The 19,648-nt window shown below is 44.2% G+C and overlaps 4 non-coding genes across 4 annotated transcripts; all 4 read left to right on the forward strand.

The window, feature by feature from the left end:
• The first annotated feature begins 7,733 nt into the window (after window positions 1-7,733).
• trnal-uaa (transfer RNA leucine (anticodon UAA)) lies at window positions 7,734-7,816 on the forward strand. Its single transcript has one exon. It is a non-coding gene; the product is annotated as a tRNA-Leu (tRNA).
• A 663-nt stretch (window positions 7,817-8,479) lies between these two features.
• Window positions 8,480-8,561, forward strand: trnas-aga (transfer RNA serine (anticodon AGA)). The gene has a single exon. It is a non-coding gene; the product is annotated as a tRNA-Ser (tRNA).
• Window positions 8,562-10,761: 2,200 nt separating this feature from the next.
• trnal-uaa (transfer RNA leucine (anticodon UAA)) lies at window positions 10,762-10,845 on the forward strand. The gene has a single exon. It is a non-coding gene; the product is annotated as a tRNA-Leu (tRNA).
• A 672-nt stretch (window positions 10,846-11,517) lies between these two features.
• trnas-uga (transfer RNA serine (anticodon UGA)) lies at window positions 11,518-11,599 on the forward strand. The gene has a single exon. It is a non-coding gene; the product is annotated as a tRNA-Ser (tRNA).
• The last annotated feature ends 8,049 nt before the right edge of the window (window positions 11,600-19,648 follow it).

Here is a 19,648-nt window from a genome sequence, read left to right on the forward strand (position 1 = left end):
GTGTGTAACTTTCCCAGTGACCTGCTGTATTCTGTATTAAATCAGCCTGTACTCTTCCCCCTTCTGCTGTGTCAGTAAACTGGACAGGGTCCCACAGCACTGTAACAAAAAGCAAAATATTCTAAATCTGAACGAACAAAGTTTATCGTTTCGGGCGTGGAGAATCTTCTTCATCAAATTTCATCCAATCAGAAAAATAGACGTGGGATATATACACTTATAAAAAAATTAAAAATCAATATTTATGTTTGCAAAAAGCACAAAGCAAGAGAGGAATCATGGGTAGAGGGGTGTATCAGATTATCTCAGTCAAATGATCCCATACAGAATGAGAAAGATAAAAAGTCTTGCATGTCTATAGCGCCTTTCACAGTGTCACGTTGTCCCAAAGCGCTTTACAATCAAAGAAATACTTTTAACTGTACTCACTGTTGTAATGCAGGCAGACAATTTGAGCACAGCAAGCTCCCATAAACAGCAATGAAGAAAATGATGAGATAATCTGTTTTAGGTCTTGGTTGAGTGATAAATATTGGCCAGGACATCGGGGAGAACTCCACTGCTCTTCTTCGAATAGTACCATGGGATCTTTTGCATCCACCTGTGAGGTCCTCAGTTTAACGCCTCATCCCAAAGACGGCATCTCCAACAGTGCAGCGCTCCCTCAGTACTGCACTGGAGTGTCAGCCGAGATTTTCTGCTCAAATCCCTGGATTGCAAACTGTGTCCAGGCAAGGACCATTTTTTACCAATCAATATATTAAAGTTAAGCGTCCAGCAATCAGGCATCAGCTCATGTAACCTGAACTCCAGGTTACAACAATTCTCTCAAAATGATTGCTGATTTTATTTTCATCCACCAATTGTACAGTGTCCATAAAATAAGGTAAACGGAATAAAATGAAAACAAAAAAGATTCTTCATGATAACATGAATCAATACCAGTAGTGGTAATGTAGGGAATGGCATCAAACAGGAAATTAGGGATGCATGTAACAAGGGTACTGTAGTTATCATGGGTGACTTTAATCTACATCTTGATTTGGCCAAACCAAATTAGTAATAATACTGTGGAGGATGAATTCCTGGAGTGAGTCCGAGAAGTTTTTTTAGACCAGTACGTTGAGGAGACAAATAGGGAACAGACTATCCTTAATTGGATATTGTGCAATGAGAAGGGGTTAATTAATGATCTTGTTTGTGTGGTCCTTTTCGAAAGAATGGCCATGACATGATAGAATTCTTCATTTAGATGGAAAGTGAAATAGTCCAATCGAAACTAGGGTCCTAAATCTAAACAAAGGAAACTACGAAGAATGAGGAGTGAGTTGGCTGTGATAGATTGGGGATTACCATGATGGTGGATTGGCAATGGTTAACATTTAAGGAATGAATGCATGAACTGCATCAATTATACATTCCTTTCTGACGCAAAAACACAAAAGGAAAAGCGGCCCAACCATGGCTAACAAAATAAATTAAGCATAATTTTAGATCCAAAGAGGAGGCATATTAAGTTGCCAGAAAATGTAGCAAGACTGAGGATTGGGATCAGTTCATAATTCAGCAGAAAAGATTAAAAGGGGAAAATAGAGCATGAGAGTAAACTTGCAAGGAACATAAAAGCAGACTGTTAAAGCTTCTACAAGTATGTAAAAAGAAAAAGATTAGTGAAGACAAATGCAGGTGCCTCACAGTCAGAAACGGGAGAATTTATAATGGGTACAAGGAAATGGCAGAGCAATTAAACAAATACTTTGGTTCTGTCTTCAAGGAAGAGGACACAAACATCTTCCCAGATATGCTCGGGAACCAAGGGTCTAGTGAGAAGGAGGTGTTAAAGGAAATTAGTGTTTGTTAAAAAATAGTGCTGGAGAAATTAATGGAACTGAAAGCCGATAAATCGCCACGGCCTGACAATCTGCATCCCAGAGTATTAAAATAGTTAGCTATGGAAATAATGGATGCATTGGATGTCATCTTCAAAAATTGTATAGATTTTGGTGAAATCCCTGCAGATTGGAGGGTGGCAAAGGTAACCACACTGTTTGGAAAAGGCGGGAGAGAAAACAGGGAACTGCAGACCGATTAGCCTAACATCAATAGAAGGGAAAATGCTCGAGTCTATTATAAAAGATATGATAACAGGACACTTCGAAAATATCAATGGGATTAGACAAAGTCAACATGGATTTATGAAAGGGAAATCTTGTTTGACAAACCTACTGGAGGTTTTTGAGGGTGTAACTGGTAGGATAGATAAGGGGGAAACCAATGGATGTGGTGTATTATGATTTTCAGAAGGCCTTTGAGAAACTCCCACAAAAGAGGTTCGTGTGCAAACTTAAATCACATGGGATTGGGGTTAATATACTGGCATGGATTGAAAATTGGTTCACAGACAGGAAACAGAGAGTTGGAATAAATGGGTCTTTTTCGGGGTTGCAGGTGGTAACTAGTGGGGTACCGCGGGGATCCGTTCTTTGGCCCCTTAATATTTCCAAGTTTGCTGATGATACAAAACTAGGTGGGATGGTGAGTTGTGAGGATGATGCAAAGAGGCTTCAAGGCGATTTAGACAAGTTGAGTGAGTGGGCAAATACATGGCAGATGCAGTATAACGTGGATAAATGTGAAGTTATCCACTTCGGATGGAAAAACAGAAAGGCAGAGTATTATTTAAATTGTGATAGATTGGGAAACGTTGATGTAAAAAAGGACCTGGGTGTCCTTGTACACCAATCACTGAAAGCAAACATGCAGGTGCAGCAAGCAGTTAGGAAGGCAAATGATATGTTGGCCTTCATTGCAAGTGGATTTGAGTACAGGAGAAAAGATATCTCACTGCAGTTATACAGGGCTTTGGTGAGACCACACCTGTTTGTGTGCAGTTTTGGCCTCCTTACCTAAGAAAGGATACACTTGGCATGGAGGGAGTGCAGCGAAGTTTCACCACACTGATTCCTATGATGGCAGCACTGTCGTATGAGGAGATATTGTGTCGACTAAGCCTGTATTCACTCGAGTTTAAAAGAATAAGAGGGGATCTCATTGAAACGTATAAAACTCTGACAGGGCTAGACAGGCTGGATGCAAGGAGGATGTTTCCCCTAGCTGGGGGGTCCAGAACGAGGGGTCACAGTCTAGGAAACGGAGCAGGACATTTCGGACTGAGATGAGGAGAAATGTCTTCACTCAAAGGGTGATGAAACACTGGAATTCTCTACCCAGAAGCCTGTGGAGGCCATGTCACTGAGTATATTTAAGAAGGACATTGATAGATTTCTGGGCACAGAAGTCATCAAGGGGTATGGGGAGAGAGCGGGAATATGTTATTGAGATAAAGAATCAGCTATGATCGTATTGAATGGCGGAGCAGGCTCGAAGGGCCGAAAGGCCTACTCCTGCTCCTATTTTCTTTGTTTCTATGTTTCGATGTAAAAAGGAAGAGAGCAGCAAAAGTAAACGTTGGTCTCTTAGAGGCTGAGACAGGAGAAATTTTCATAGGTAATCAGAAAGTGGCAGATACGTTAAACAAATATTTGTTTCTCTGTTTTCACAGTGGAAGACACAAAAAGCATAACAAAAATAATGGGGAACCAGGGGGTAAATGAGAGGAAGGAACTGAATACAATTAATATCGCTGGAGAAAAAGTACTGGACAAACTAATGGGACTAAAAGCCGACAAATCCCCTGAACCTGATGGCCAACATCCGTGGGTTCAAAAAGAGGTGGCTGCAGAGATAGTGGATGCATCGGTTATGATCTTCCCAAATTCTCGAGATTCTGGAATGGTCCCAGTGGATTGGAATGCAGCAAATGTTATCCCGCTATTCAAGAAGGGAGGGGGAGAAAAAACAAGGAACGACAGGCCAATTAGCCTGACCTCTTGCCGTCGGGAATATTTGAAATCCATTATTAAGGAAGTGGTAACAGGGCACTTAGAACATCATAATATGATTCGGCAGAGTCAACGTTGTTTAATGAAAGGGAAATCGTGTTTGACAAATTTATTCGAGTTTTTTGAGGATGCAACTAGCAGGATAGATAAAGGTGAACCAATGGATGTCGTACATTTGGATTTTCAAAAGACATTCGATAAGATGCCACATCAAAGGTTGTTGCACAATGTAAGGGTTCATGGAGTTGGGATAATCCATTAGCACGGATAGAGGATTGGTTAACGGACAGAAAATAGAGTGCGGATAAATGGGTCATTTTCAGGTTGGCAGGCTGTAAGGAGTGGGGTGCCGCCAGGATCGGAGCTTGGGCCTCAGCTATTTACAATCTATATCAATGGCTGAGATGAACAGACCGAGTGCAATGCATCCAAGTTTGCTGATGATGCAAAGCTAGGTGGGAAAGTAAGCTGTGAGGAGGACACAATGAGTCTGCAAAGGGATATAGACAGGCTAAGTGAATGGGTAAGAAGGTGCCAGGTGGAGTAAGATGTGGGGAAATGTGACGTTTTACAATTCGGTATGAAAAATTGAAAAGCAGAATATTTTTATATGTTGAGAAATTAGTAAAATTTGGTGTTCAGGAAGAATTGGGTGTCCTCGTACAAGAAACACAAAAAGTGATTATGCAGGTGCAGCAAGCAATGAGGAAGGCAAACGGCATGTTGGCGTTTATTGCAAGGGGGTTGGAGTACAAGAGTAAGGAAGTCTTACTACAGTTGTACAGGGCATTGGTGAGACCTCACCTGGAGTATTGCGCAGAGTTTTGGTCTCCTTATCTAAGGAAGGATATACTTGCCTTTGAGTCGGTGCAACGAAGTTTCACTAGATTAATTCCTGGGGTGAGAGGTTTGTCCTGTGAAGAGAGGTTGAGTAGAATGGGACTATACTTTCTGGAGTTTAGAAGAATGAGAGGTGATTTCATTGGAACATATAAGATTATGAGGGTGCTTGACAGGGTAGATGCCGAGAGGCTGATTTCTCTGGCTGGAGAGTCGAGAACTCGGGGGCATAGTCTCAGGGTAAGGGGTCGGCCATTCAAGACTGAGATGAGGAGGAATTTCTTCACGCAGAGGGTTGTGAATCTTAGGAATTCTCAACCCCAGAGGGCTGTGGATGCTGAGTCATTCAACATATTCAAGACTGAGATCGATAATTTTTTCGACTCTCGGGGAATCAAGGGATATGTGGATCGGGCGGGAAGTGGAGTTGAGGTCGAAGATCAGCCATGATCTTATTGAATGGCGGTGCAGGTTCGAGGGGCCGAGTGGCCTACTCCTGCTCCTATTTTATGTTCTTATGCTCTTATATTGCTCAATGCTTTATTTAAAAAAATTAAAGAAGTGATTTGATTCCCAAACAGAATTAAAACGATGGGATTCTTATCATTCTCCAGTGATTTGAACCGGCCATTCCATATCCAGACCCAGTGCTACCATGAGGCTATCAATGTCTGTTCATAGATTTCCAAGTGTCTTATATATAATTCGTGTTGGAGAGAATGTTCCTGTCACGTTTTTAACATTGGAATCTGTGTATTCAGAGAGAAGAATCCACGCGGAAGACCAGGATTCAATTCCCTGACAGGGAGGTTACACTTTTGCTGTCTTTAATAGATTCACTTTCATTTCTCTTGTAATTTACCTGCAATATTGGATGCGGAAAATACACTGAAAGACAAACTCGGACCATCCCGCTTTCCACAATTTAATTTCACTGATATTCCAGCGATTTTAAAAGCTGCTCTCTGCCTCACCCTTCACCTCGATATCAGAACCAACAGTTAATCTGTTTTTTGGTGGTATTGTTTGAGGAAAGATTATCGTCCAGGTTTCCAGCCATGCGCACAGCAAGGTCCCATAAACCGCAATGACAAAGTAACAGGTACATAATGCAGATGGGAAACGAGTGGAACTGAGCAGTATGAAAGTGTAACGGGATTAAATTAAAGAGCTTCCTGGAGTGGGGTTCACCCGGTTGTGAACCAATTGGATCTTAAGTCTTTAACCACTCGGCCTGGTGCTTAATGATACTTTATTTATCTTTCCACGGGCCACTGGTGAAAGAAGATGAACGACCACTTTTCCATCTCTTTGTTGGATCATGTCCAGAGTCAAATTATGTGAGGAACGCGGGAGAGAGTGAGGGAGAGAAAGAAAGAGACAGAAACCCATTCAGAAAAACGGAGAAAATGTGTGGCGCGCGCACATACCAACACACACACCCAAACAGACAGAAACACATCGGGTGACTCAAACACACAGAGAGAGACAGACTATCGGTCATTTGGCACATTCTTTGTTCTATTTCTGTCGTCGATTTCGTGAAATCTTGCAGATCAATTCCAACGAGCATAAAACTCGAAGTGTTCAAAGCCGTGCATTTTTAATTCACTGAAGAATGAGAAGTTTGCTGCATGTTAAACCGCCGATAATGGCATCCGCAGTCGGCAGGATCGGTCCCTTCGCGGAAAGATCCCAATGGATTTCTGATCCATCGCTTTAACCACTCGGGGATACTCAGCACCATCTCAACACATCGACAAGCATGGAGACGTGGGGTTCAAATATTAGACTAAAAATCCAACGGGTTTATACCCGCGTGGGTTCGAAACCCATTTCTGATAACAGTTATTTCCGTTCCATTTTGATACTGCTCATTGACACTCTTGTTCCATCTGCCTCATGCACCTGTTACTCTGTCATTGCTGTTTGTGGGGCCTTGCTGGTCGCAAATTTCCAAACCTGGACGATAATGAACACCACCAAAAAGCAGATGAACTGACCATCCTTTTCATTGCTGGAGGTGAGATCTTTCTGGTTAATCTCCTCTCCGCCCTTTCCGATGTCTTTGTCTCTCTGTCTCTCCCTGTCCTTCACCACAACACGAACGAGGAACTGGCACAGGACGGAAAGTGAAGCTTTTGAAGGCAGCAAAAGTTCCACTTTCAGTCGGGGAATTGAACCGCGGGTGCCCGAGTTACAGGCGAGGATACTCACCACAATACTAACGAGGAGCTGGTGTAATCTGGTAATGGACACTCACCACAGATGGCGTTGGACACCCTTCAAATTTCAGTGAATCTATTTTGAACATTTATTTAATGACAATTTGCGAAACTTCCTTCTTCAACTAACACCACCAAAACGCAGATTAACTGGCCATTCATTTCATTGTTGTATGTGGGATATTTCTCGTAAACCTCCTCTGCGCCCTCATCAGTGCCTCTCTCACTCTCCGTCTCTCTTCCTGTGTCTCGCTCTCTGTTTCTCTTTCTTTCTGTTTCTCTCTCTCTCTCTGTTGCGGGCTGCTGAATCAGCCCGGGATTGCTCACAGCTCGATTCTGCGTCTTCATTTCTTGCACATTATTCGGGATCTGCCATCGAGGTGAAGAGTGAGGCAGAGAGCAGGTTTTAAAATCGCTGGAATATCAGTGAAATTAAATTGTGGAAAGTGGGATGGTCCGAGTTCGACTTTCAGTGTATTTTCCACATCAAATATTGGAGATAAATGAAAGTGAAGCTTTTAAAGGCAGAAACACCGGGACTTCGACATTGGAGAATTGAACCCTGATCAACCGCGTGACAGATGGGGACATTCAGCACGACACCAACGTGGAACTGGCGTGAGCAGTTGATGGACATTCCCCACAGATGGCGTCAGACACGCTTCAAATTTCATTGAATCCATTCCAACCATTTATTTGATGACAAAGAAAAGCGTAGAAGAAGTGACACTCAAGTACATTACATATAGCGCAAGATTCTGAAACGACCAGGATGGCCGAGTGGTTAAGGCGTTGGACTTAAGATCCAATGGGTTTATACCCGCGTGGGTTCGAACCCCAATCCTGGTAGATGTTACATTTTGATACTGATCATTGACTCTCTTTTGCAATTTGCATCACAGAATCATGGAAAGTTGACAGCACGGAAGGAGGCCTTTTGGCCCATCGTGTCCGTGCCGGCTCCATGCAAGACCAATCCAGCTAGTCCCACGACCCCGCCCTATCCCCCGAGCAATGCACTTTTGTTCCTTTCAAGTACTTTTCCCGTTCCGTTTTGAAAGCCATCATTGAATCTGCCTCCATCAGCCACTTCGGGATGCTGAATTAGCCCGGGTCTCTTCACAACGCGACTCTGCCTTTCATTTCTTGCTCATTATTGTTGTTCTGACATCGAGGTGACGCGGAGAGTGAGATTTAAAATCGCTGAAATATCAGTGAAATTATATTGTGGAAAGTGGGATTGTCCGAGTTCGTTTATCAGTCTTTTTATCACACGTCCAATGTTCGAGATAAATGATATCTTTAAAGGGAGGAGAAGTTCATCGTCCAGGTGTATTTTAAGCCAGGTCGACCATGTAATAGGTAGGGATACCCACCACGATACAAACGAGCAACGAGCGTGAACAACCGATCCGCTGACCGACGGTTGATACCGACACCAGTTCTGCGGCTCGGTGTCGCAGAGCGCTGGATTATTACGATTTTAAGTGAGCAGCATTGTGCTTTTAGCAAGTAGTCGTGGCCGAGTGGTTAAGGCGATGGACTAGAAATCCATTGGGGTCTCCCCACGCAAGTTCGAATCCTGCCGACTACGATTTAAAGTTATCATTTTATCCTTTAAGCTCTGCGTTTCAACCGATCCGAGTGTGAGTGAAATGAAAATCCATTGTCAAGAAGGAGGAGCAGGACATTCGCGGACTCACAATACAATCTCGAATAGTCAACATGGTTTTATGAATGGGAAATCCTGTCTGACAATTTTATTAGAGTTATTTGAGGAAGTAGGGATCAGGGTGGATAAAGGGGAAGCAATGGATGCAGTATATTTGGATTTCCAAAAGGCATTCGATAAGGTGCCATATAAAAGGTGATATCCCTGCTGCTTGTTGTTCTCCACGCTTGCACACACCCGTGCCTTCTGCCGCTTCCTGCCACTGCTTCTGACCTTTACCTCGCAGAGAATAACAGGCACAAGATAAGTGCTCATAGATTGGGGATTTGCTAACTCACAGAAAACAAAGAGTCGGGATTAAAAGTCATTTTCAAAATGGCAATCGGTAACTGGCGGGTGCCGCAGGGATCAGTGCTGGGGCCTCAACTATTTACAATATGTATCAATGACTTGGATGAAGGGACAGAGCGTATTGTGGCCAAATTTGCTGATGATACGAAAATAGGTGGAAAAGCAAGTTGCGAGGGTGGCACAAAGGATCTACAAAGGGATATTGACAGGTTAAGCGAATGGGCAAAAATTTGGCAGATGGAATATAAGGTGGGAAAATGTGAATTCATCCACTTTGGCAGGAAAAATAAAAAAGCAAAATATTATTTGAATGGAGAAATACTACAAAATGCTGCAGTACTGAGGGATATGAGTGTCATCGTACATGAAACACAAAAAGTCACCATCCAGGTGCAGCAGGTAATCCAGATGGCGAACGAAATATTGGACTATTGAGAGAAAGAAGAAGAAAATATTGACCATTTAATGATTCAACCGGAGCCGTTTTCCTGGGAGTCGGTTTTGAAACAGGACACAGTCTCAATTTGTTCCAATCTGTTTCCTTCTTTGACCCTGTGATTCTCAAATCTGCGGGTATTGGACAGATGGAGGGAGAGAGACTGACACAGACTCAGACAGACCGAGAGAGTCTCTTTCTGTCCCAGTGTCTCTCTCTCTTTCTGAGTGTCTCTCTTTATCATTCTTTTCTTCGCACCCCACATCACTTTATTCTGGATCTCAACGAACAGAGAGATGGAATTGTGAACGGTGAGTCTTCTTTCAACAGTGGCCCGTGGAAAGTTAAACAAACTGTCATCAAATAGGTCATTTCATTAAAAGTTAAAGCTGGAAACAGGTACGGACGGGGATCGAGCTGGCGTTTTTCAATTATAATGAGACCAACGCTTTTCCAATTGGCCACCGCACCCCTCGAGCCAAAAACGGATGATAATGTTCTTCATCGGGTGAAGTCAGATCAACAGCTTTCAGCAACTGATTGCGACAATCGACTGATTGAGGAGCAATGGATTTCGACTTTTCCGCCTGAAGTCATAATTTCATGACAGTTCATTTAACGGGCCATTGTGGAAAGATTCACAGAGAGAGAGATAGAAAGAGACAGAGAGAGAAAACGAGGGAGAGAGATGGAGACATGGGGAGAGAGAGATAGAGAGACCTTAATAGAGAGTTTTAAAATCGTTGGAGTATCAGTGAGATTAAATTTTGGAAAGTGGGATGGTCCGAGTTAGTCTTTCAATGTTTTTTCCACATCAAATATTCGAAATAAATTCCTTTCTGTATGTCTCTCTCTCGCTCTGTTCAGAGCGGCTGAATTAGCCAGGGTCTGCAAACAGCTCGATTCTGCGGATTCATAACTTGCACATTATTAGTGTTCTGAAATCCAGGTGAAGAGTGAGGCAGAGAGGAGGTTTTAAAATCGCTGGAATATCAGTGAAATTAAATTGTGGAAAGTCGGATGGTCCGAGTTCGACTTTCAGTGTATTTTCCACATGAAATAGTGGAGATCAATGAAAGTGAAGCTTTTGAAGGCAGAAACACCGTGACTTCGACATTGGAGAATTGAACTCTGATCAACCGCGTGACAGATGGGGATATTCAGCACAACAAGAAGGAGGAACTGGCGTGAACAGTTGATGGACACTCCCCACAGATGGCGTTGGACATGCTTCAAATTTTATTGAATCCATTCCAACCATTTATTTGATGACAAAGAAAAGCGTAGAAGAAGTGACTCTCAAGCACATTACACATAGAGTGACATTGTGAAAGGACCAGGATGGCCGAGTGGTTAAGGCGTTGGATTTAAGATCCGATGGTTTTATACCCGCGTGGGGTCCGAACCCCACTCCTGGTCGGTGCGGTTTGCGTTACATTTTGATACTGATCATTGACTCTCTTTTTCCATTTGCATCACAGAATCAGAGAAAGGTGACAGCACGGAAGGAGGCCTTTTGGCCCATCGTGTCCGTGCCGGCTTTATGCAAGACCAATCCAGCTGGTCCCACTACCCCGCCCTATCCCCCGAGCAATGCACTTTTGTTCCTTTCAAGTACTTATCCCGTTCCGTTTTGAAAGCCATCATTGAATCTGCCTCCATCAGCCACTTCGGGATGCTGAATTAGCCCGGGTCTCTTCACAACGCGACTCTGCCTTTCATTTCTTGCTCATTATTGTGGTTCTGACTTCGAGGTGACGCGGAGAGTGAGATTTAAAATCGCTGAAATATCAGTGAAATTATATTGTGGAAAGTGGGATTGTCCGAGTTCGTTTATCAGTCTTTTTTCAACACGTCCAATGTTGGAGATAAATGATATCTTTAAAGGGAGGAGAAGTTCATCGTCCAGGTGTATTTAAAGCCAGGTCTACCATGTAATAGGTCGGGATACCCACCAATATCCAAACGAGTAACTGGCGTGAACAACCGACCCCCTCACCGACGGCTGATCCCGACACCAGTTCTGCGGCTCGTTGTCGCAGAGGGCTGGATTATTGCGATTTTAAGTGAGCAGCATTATGTTTTTAGCAAGTAGTTGTGGCCGAGTGGTTAAGGCGATGGACTTGAAGTCCATTGGGGTTTCTCCGCGCAGGTTCGAATCCTGCCGACTACGGTTCAGAGTTACTTTTTATCCTTTAATCTCTGCGTTTCAACCGAAGCGAGTGTGTGAAATGAAAATCCAGAATTAAGAAGGAGGAGCAGGACATTCGCGGACTCATTATCCAATCTAGAATAGTCAACATGGTTTTATGAATGGGAAATCGTGTCTGAAAATTTTATTGGAGTTCTTTGAGGAAGTAACGATCAGGGTGGATAAAGGGGAACCAATGGATGCAGTATATTTGGAGTTCCAAAAGGCATTCGATAAGGTGCCATATAAATGGTGGTATCCCTGCTGCTTGTTATTCTCCACACTTGCACCCACCCGTGCCTTCTGCCACTGCTTCTGACCTTTACCTCGCAGAGAATAACAGGCACAAGATAAGAGTTCATAGATTGGGGATTTGCTAACTAACAGAAAACAAAGAGTCGGGATTAAAGGGTCATTTTCAAAATGGCAATCGGTAACTGATGGGTGCCGCAGGGATCAGTGCTGGTGCCTCAACTATTCACAATATATATCAATGACTTGCATGAAGGCACAGAGTGTATTGTTGCCAAATTTGCTGATGATACGAAAATAGGTGGAAAAGCAAGTTGCGAGGGTGACACAAAGGGATATTGACAGGTTAAGCGAATGGGCAAAAATTTGGCAGATGGAATATAAGGTGGGAAAATGTGAAGTCATCCACTTTGGCAGGAACAATAAAAAAGCAAAATATTATTTCAACGGAGAAATACTACAAAATGCTGCAGTGCAGAGTGATCTGGGTGTCATCGGACATGAAACACAAAACGTCACCATACAGGTGCAGCAAGTAATCCAGAAGGCAAACTGAATATTGGACTATTGAGAGAAAGACAGAGAAACGGACACTCACACTGAAAAGCTGAGAAAAAATGAGACACACACAAATTACACACAGAGGCACGGTCGTTCTTGGTGCCCGTCTGTTGCAGCGCGATGGATGGTTGCAATTTTAAGTGAGCAGCATTTCGCTGAGCTCTCGCAGACGTGGCCGAGTTGTTTCGGGCGATGGATAAAAAATTCAATGGGGTCTCCCCGTGCAGGTTCAGAGCTTTGTTTTCAGACCCTTCACGTCTGCGTTTCAACCGACACGTGTGTGTCCGTCTGTCAGTTTGTGCACCTGTGTGTTTGAGTATCTATCTGTGTATCAGTGTCTGCTGAGTCAGTGTGTGTGAATTGTGTCTGTCCGTGTGTGTCTCACTTATTCAACACTTTTCAGTGTGTCTCTCTGTCACTCTTTCCCCCGCTCCCCACATCATTTCATTCTGGACTTTGACTAACAAAGAGATGGAATATGTGAAAGACAAGCCTTCTTTCAACACATTGTGAGCTAGTTGCCAAGACTGATGCCCACTGAGCGACGGCTGATAACTATACCAGTCATGCGGCTCTGCGTCAATTATTTGTCCGATTACGCTGGTGTGAAGCGCCTTGGGGCGTTTTGCTGCGTTAAAGACTCGATATCAATGCAACTTTTTGTTGTGGGCAATTGTGATAGCATCAAACTGAGAGAGTCGAGGGGAGAGCTGCAGCGCCACCACTGGAGACGATTGGTATTGCAGGCATCTCCTGTTTTGTGAGTGTCAACGGCCTCCCTCTTCTCAGACCCCTTGCGAACCTTGTCCGGTTCCCGGTTTGGGAACCTCTGCTCTGCTCAGCTCTCTGGTGCGGTGGGGCTTGAACCCACAATCTTCAGACTCAAAGGCCAGAGTGGAGCAGAGAAGAGAGATCTGAGATTCGCTGGAATATCAGTGCAATTAATTTCGGGAAGGTGGGAACATTTTATCAATAGATTTTCTGCATCCAATATTGTAGATAAATGGCCAGAAACATAAAAGTGAGACTTTTAATGCCACAATTGAACCTCGGTCTCCCGCGTGCTCCCACTAACGGAGAACTGATGCACGAAGTGAATGTCCTCTCACCACAGGTGGTCTGAGACATGTTTTATGTTCCAGTCAATCTTTTTAAACTATTTATTCGATGATAGTTTGTTTAACTTTCCATGGGTCTCTGTTGAAAGAGGTCTTACATTTCACAATTCCATCACTTTGTTGGTCAAGGGACAGAGCAAAATGATGTGGGGAGATGGGGACAAAATGACAGGGAGAAAGAAAGACTGTGAGACACTCAGAAAAGCGTGGAAGTGACCCTCAGGCACGTTGCACACAAACTTTCCACGGGCCTCTGTTGAAAGAAAACTTACCTTTCACATTTCCATCTCTTTGTTAGTCAAGGTGCCAGAATAAAGTGATGTGTGGAGCGCGGGAAAGAGTGACAGAGAGAGAGAGAAAGGCAGAGAAAGAGGAGACCCACTCAGAAAAGCTTAGAACAAGTGAGACAAACATACACATTACACACACAGGCCTAGTGAACCTTGATGCCCGTGTGTTGCAGAGCGATGGGTCGTTGCCATTTTACGTGAGCAGGTTTTAGTTGAGGTTAAGTCGTTGTTCTGAAGGCAATGGACCAGAAATCTATTGGGGCCTCCGGCAGCTTCGAATCCTGCCGACAACGGTTCACAGCTTTATTTTCAAACCTTCCATATCTGCGTTTCAACATACACGTGTGTGTCTGTCTGTCAGTGTGTGTAACTGTATGTGTGATTATCTATCTGTGTATCAGTGTCGGTTTGTACATGGCTGCGTGTGTGTAATGTGTCTGTGCGTGTGTGTCTCACAGCTGAGTGCAGTGGATACAACAAAAGCTACGGGCCCCGACAACATCCCGGCTCTCGTGCTGAAGACTTGTGCTCCAGAACTAGCGGCGCCTCCAGCCAAACTGTCCCAGTACAGGTACAACACTGGCATCTACCCGACAATGTGGAAAATTGCCCAGGTATGTCCTGTCCATAAAAAGCAGGACACAACCAATCCGGCCAATTACCGCCCAATCTGTCTACTCTCAAACATCAACAAACTGATGGAAGGTATCGTCGACAGTGCTATCAAGCGGCACTTACTCACCAATAACCTGCTCACCAATGCTCAGTTTGGGTTACACCAGGACCACTCGGCTCCAGACCTCATTACAGGCTTTGTCCAAACATGGACAAAAGAGCTGAATTCCAGAGGTGGGGTGAGAGTGACAGCCCTTGACATCAAGGCAGCATTTGACCGAGTGTAGCACCAAGGAGCCCTCGTAAAATTGAAGTCAATGGGAATCATGGTGAAAATTCTCCAGTGGCTGAAGACATACCGAGCACAAAGGAAGATGGTTAGTGGTTGCCAAAGGCCAATCATCTCAGCCCCAGCACACTGCTGCAGAAGTTCCTCAGGTCCATCCACCACCCTAAACATTCAGTCCCTCCACCACCGGCGCACAGTGGCTGCAGTGTGTACCATCTACAGGATGCACTGCAGCAACTCGCCAAGGCATCTTCGACAGCACCTCCCAAACCCGCGACCTCTCCCACCCAGAAGGACAAGGGCAGCAGGCACATGGGAACAACACCACCTGCACGTTCCCCTCCAAGTCACACACTATCCCGACTTGGAAATATATCGCCGTTCCTTCATCGTAGCTGGGTCAAAATCCCGGAACTCCCTTCCTAACAGCACTGTGGGGGAACCGTCACCACACGGACTGCAGCGGTTCAAGAAGGCGGCTCACCACCACCTTCTCGAGGGCAATTAGGGATGGGCAATAAATGCTGGTCTCTCCAGCGACGCCCACATCCCATGAACGAATAAAATAATACAACGCGACTGTTTCTTTCATTTCTTGCTCATTATTGTGGTTCTGTCATAAAGGTGACGCAGAGAGGAAGGTTTAAAATCGCTGGAATGTCAGTGAAATTATATTGTGGAAAGTGTGATAGTCCGAGTTAGTTTATCAGTGTTTTTTCACGCATCCAATGTTGAAGATAAATTGCAAGAGAAATGAAAGTGAAGCTTTTAAATGCAATAAGATTTGATATATTTCGTCGGAGAATTAAGCCCCGGTCTCTTGCATAACAGGCGGGGATATTCACCACCATACTAACGAGGAACTGCCGTGGGCTCATTAAGGACACTCACCACAGATGGCGTCAGACACGCTTCAGGTTTCAGTGAATCTATTTTAACCATTTATTTGATGACAATTTGCTTAACTTTCCACGGGGCACTGTTGAAAGAAGACTTAACTTTCACATTTCCATATCTTTGTTCATCAAGGTCCAGAATAAAGTGATGTGGGGAGCGCGGGAGAGAGTGACAGAGCGAAGAAAGGCAGAGGAACGGAGACTCACTCGGAAAAGCTTCGAAAAAGTGAGACACACAAATACAGGTAAATTGCACACACAGGCATCCTAATTCTTAATGATCGTCTGTTACAGAGCGATGGATCTTTGTAATTTTAATGTGAGCAGCATTTCGAACAGGTCAAGTCGTCGTCCCGAAATCCATTGGATTCTCCCCGCGTCTGTTCGAATCCTGCCGACTACGGTTCAGAGCTTTCTTTTCAAACCTTTCATCTCTCCGTTTCAATCTGCACGAGTGTGTCTGTCTGTCAGTGTGGGTGTCTGCTTGTGTGTGTCTCACTTTTACAACGCTTTTCAAAGTGTTTCTCTGTCTTTCTTTCTCTCTGTCTCTCTTTCCCCCGCTCCCCACATCATTTCATCTTGACTGACAAAGAGATGGAAATGTGAAAGACAAGCCTTCTTTCAGCAGATTGTGTGCTGGCTGCCGAGAGTGCTGCCCACTGAGCGACTGCTGACACCTCGACCAGTTCTGCGGTTTGAAGCCCACTCCTGGTCGCTTTTTAATTTACACTTTCATACTGTTCAGTGACACTCTTTTTACATCTCCATTATGTACCTGGTACTTTCTCATTACTATTAATGGGACCTTGCTGTGCGCAAATTTGGAAACCTGAACGGTAATCCTTCCTCCCTCAACGAACACCACCAAAAAGCAGATTAACTGGCCATCCATTTCATTGTTGCATGTGGGATCTTTCTGCTAATCCTCCTCTGCGTCCTTATCAAGGCTTCTCTCACTCTCCATCTCTCTTCTTGTGTCTCGCTCTCTGTTTCTCTTTCTTTCTCTCTCTCTGTCTGTTTAGAGCTGCTGAATTAGCCCGGGTCTGCTCACAGCTCGATTCTGCGTATTCACAACTTGCAGATTATTGTGGTTCTGACATCGAGGTGAAGGGTGCGCCTGTCTGTCAGTGTGTGTACCTGTTTGTGTATCAGTGTCTATGTGTTTACGCGGCTGTATATATGTGTGTGTAATGTGTCTCACTTCTTCAACGTTTTTCAGAGCGTCTCTCTGTATTTTAATGGCAGTAAGAGTTGAGCCTCCCCGGTTTCCCGCGAGACAGACTATACTGACGAGGAACTGCCGTGAGTCGGTCAATGACAATCACCACAGGTGGCGTTAGATGCGTTTCAAGTTTCACTAATTCTATTTTAACCATTTAGTTCATTACAATTTGCTTAACTTAGTGGTGCTACCGAGCCACTCTTGGTGATGGACATTGAAGTTCCCCACCCAGAGTGCCCCTGCTCCCGTCAGTGCTTCCTCCAAGTGGTGCTCAACATGGAGGAGGACTGATTCACCAGCTGATGGAGTGTTGTTGGTGGATATCAGCAGGAGGTTTCCTTGCCCATGTTTGACCCGATGCCATGAGATTTCATGGGGTCCGGAGTCAATGTTGAGGACCCCCAGCGTCACTCCCTCCTGACTGCATATACTGCCACCTCCGGTGGGTCTGTTCTGTCGGTGGGAGTGGACATACCTCGGGATGGTGATGGACGAGTCTGGGACGTTGGCTGAAAGTTATGATTCTGTGAGAATGGCAATGTTAGGCTATTGCTTGGGACAGCTCTCCCAATTTTGGCACAAGTCCCCAGATGTTTGTGAGGAGGACTTTGCAGGGTCGACTGGGCTTGGTTTGCTTTTGTTGTGTCCGGTGCCTCGTGGTCCGTGTTCGTCTTTCACGGTATTTTCCACATCAAATATTAGAGAAAAATTGCAAGAGAAATGAAATTGAAACTTTTGAAGACAGCGAAAGCGCAACCTCCTCGTTGGAGAATTGAACCTGATCACCCGCGTGATCACCAGTTTACTAACGAGGAACTGGTGTGAGTTTGTAAAGGACACTCAACACAGATGGCGTTAGACACGCTTCAAATTTCAGTGAATCTTTTTTAACCATTTATTTGATGACCTTTCATCTCTGCATTTCAATCTACACGTGTGTGTCTGTCTCTCAGTGTGTGTACCTGTGTGTGTAACTGTCTGTTTATCAGTGTCTGCGTGTGTCCATGGCTGTGTATCTTTGTGTCTAAAATGAAAATGCTAGAATCCATTATTAAGGAAATTATCCTTCCTCCCTCAACTAACAAAACCAAAACGCAGATTAACTGGCCATCCATTTCATTGTTGTATGTGGGATCTTTCTGGTAAACCTCCACTTGGAGATAAATTGCAAGAGAAATGAAAGTGAAGCTTTTAAAGGCAATAAAACTGTAACCTCCCTGTCGTGAAATTGAACCCTGGTTTCCACGAGCCACTGTTGAAAGAAGACTGACCTTTCACATTTCCATCTCTCTGTTAGACAAGATCCAGAATAAAGTGATGAGGGGAGAGCGGGAGAGAGCGAAAGAGAGAGAAAGACAGAGAAACAGAGACTCACTCAGAAATCTTCGAAAAAGTGAGAAACACACACACACACACACATTTAGACACATTACACACGCAGGCATAATCGTTAAACCTCTCTCTCTCCCTCCCTCTATGTTTCAATGTGTATCTCATGATCAGTCTATGCCTCTCTCTCTCTCTCTCTCTTTCTGATTCTCTCTCTCTCTCTCTCTCTCAGTCTCTGTTTCTCTGCCTGTCTGTCTGTTTGTCTCTCCCCCTCCCTCTCTATAATACCCGCAGATCTCAGAATTACAGCGTCAAAGAAGGAAACAGTTCGGAACACATTTGTCCCCAAACAGTCTCCACTCAATAATATTCTGAAAGTGACAATCACTCGTTTCATTCATTTTCTGTTCTATTTTCCTCTGTCGTTTTTGAAGAAGAAGCGAGGCAAAGCAGAAAAAAATTGCAGTTGGCCTCTTAAAAATGCTTCGTCCCCGTCCGGGAATTGAATCCCTGGCAAATGGGGATATCTCACCATGATGGAGAATATCCAATTGGAAATGAATTTTCTGAAGCCTTCCGAAACCGTCCCCGAGTCTCGCCATCTCAGGGAGGAGGTCAAACTTGCTGGAAAAACTTTGACCATTTAACGATTCTACCGGATCCGTTTTCCTGGGAGTCGGTTTTGAAACAGGACACAGGCTCAATGTGTTCCAATATGTTTCCTTCTTTGACCCTGTGATTCACAAATCTGCGAGTATTGGACAGATGGAGGGAGAGAGACTGACACAGACTCAGACAGACCGAGAGAGTCTCTTTCTGTCCCAGTGTCTCTCTCTCTTTCTGAGTGTCTCTCTTTATCACGCTTTTCCTCGCACCCCACATCACTTTATTCTGGATCTTAACGAACAGAGAGATGGAAATGTGAACGGTGAGTCTTCTTTCAACAGTGGCCCGTGGAAAGTTAAACAAACTGTCATTAAAATAGGTCATTTCATTAAAAGTTGAATGTGGAAACAAGTACGGACGGAAATCGAACCCGCGCTTCTCTGTTTAATGAAACTGACGCTTTTCCACTTGGCCACCGCACCCCACGAGCAAACAACGGATGATAATGTTCTTCATCGGGTGAAGTCAGATCAACAGCTTTTTGCAACTGATTGCGACAATCGACTGATTGAGGAGCAATGGATTTCGACTATTCCGCATTCACAAATAATTTCATGACAGTTCATTTAACGGACCATTGTGGAAAGATTCACAGACAGAGAGATAGAAAGAGACAGAGAGAGAAAACGAGATGGAGAGATGGAGACATGGGGGGAGAGAGAGAGAGACCTTAATAGAGAGTATAAAAATCGTTGGAGTATCAGTGAGATTAAATTTTGGAAAGTGGGATGGTCCGAGTTAATCTTTCAATGTTTTTTCCACATCAAATATTAGAAATAAATTCCTTTCTGTA

This window comes from Heptranchias perlo, unplaced genomic scaffold, assembly GCF_035084215.1.
Source record: "Heptranchias perlo isolate sHepPer1 unplaced genomic scaffold, sHepPer1.hap1 HAP1_SCAFFOLD_56, whole genome shotgun sequence".
NCBI lineage: Eukaryota > Metazoa > Chordata > Chondrichthyes > Hexanchiformes > Hexanchidae > Heptranchias > Heptranchias perlo.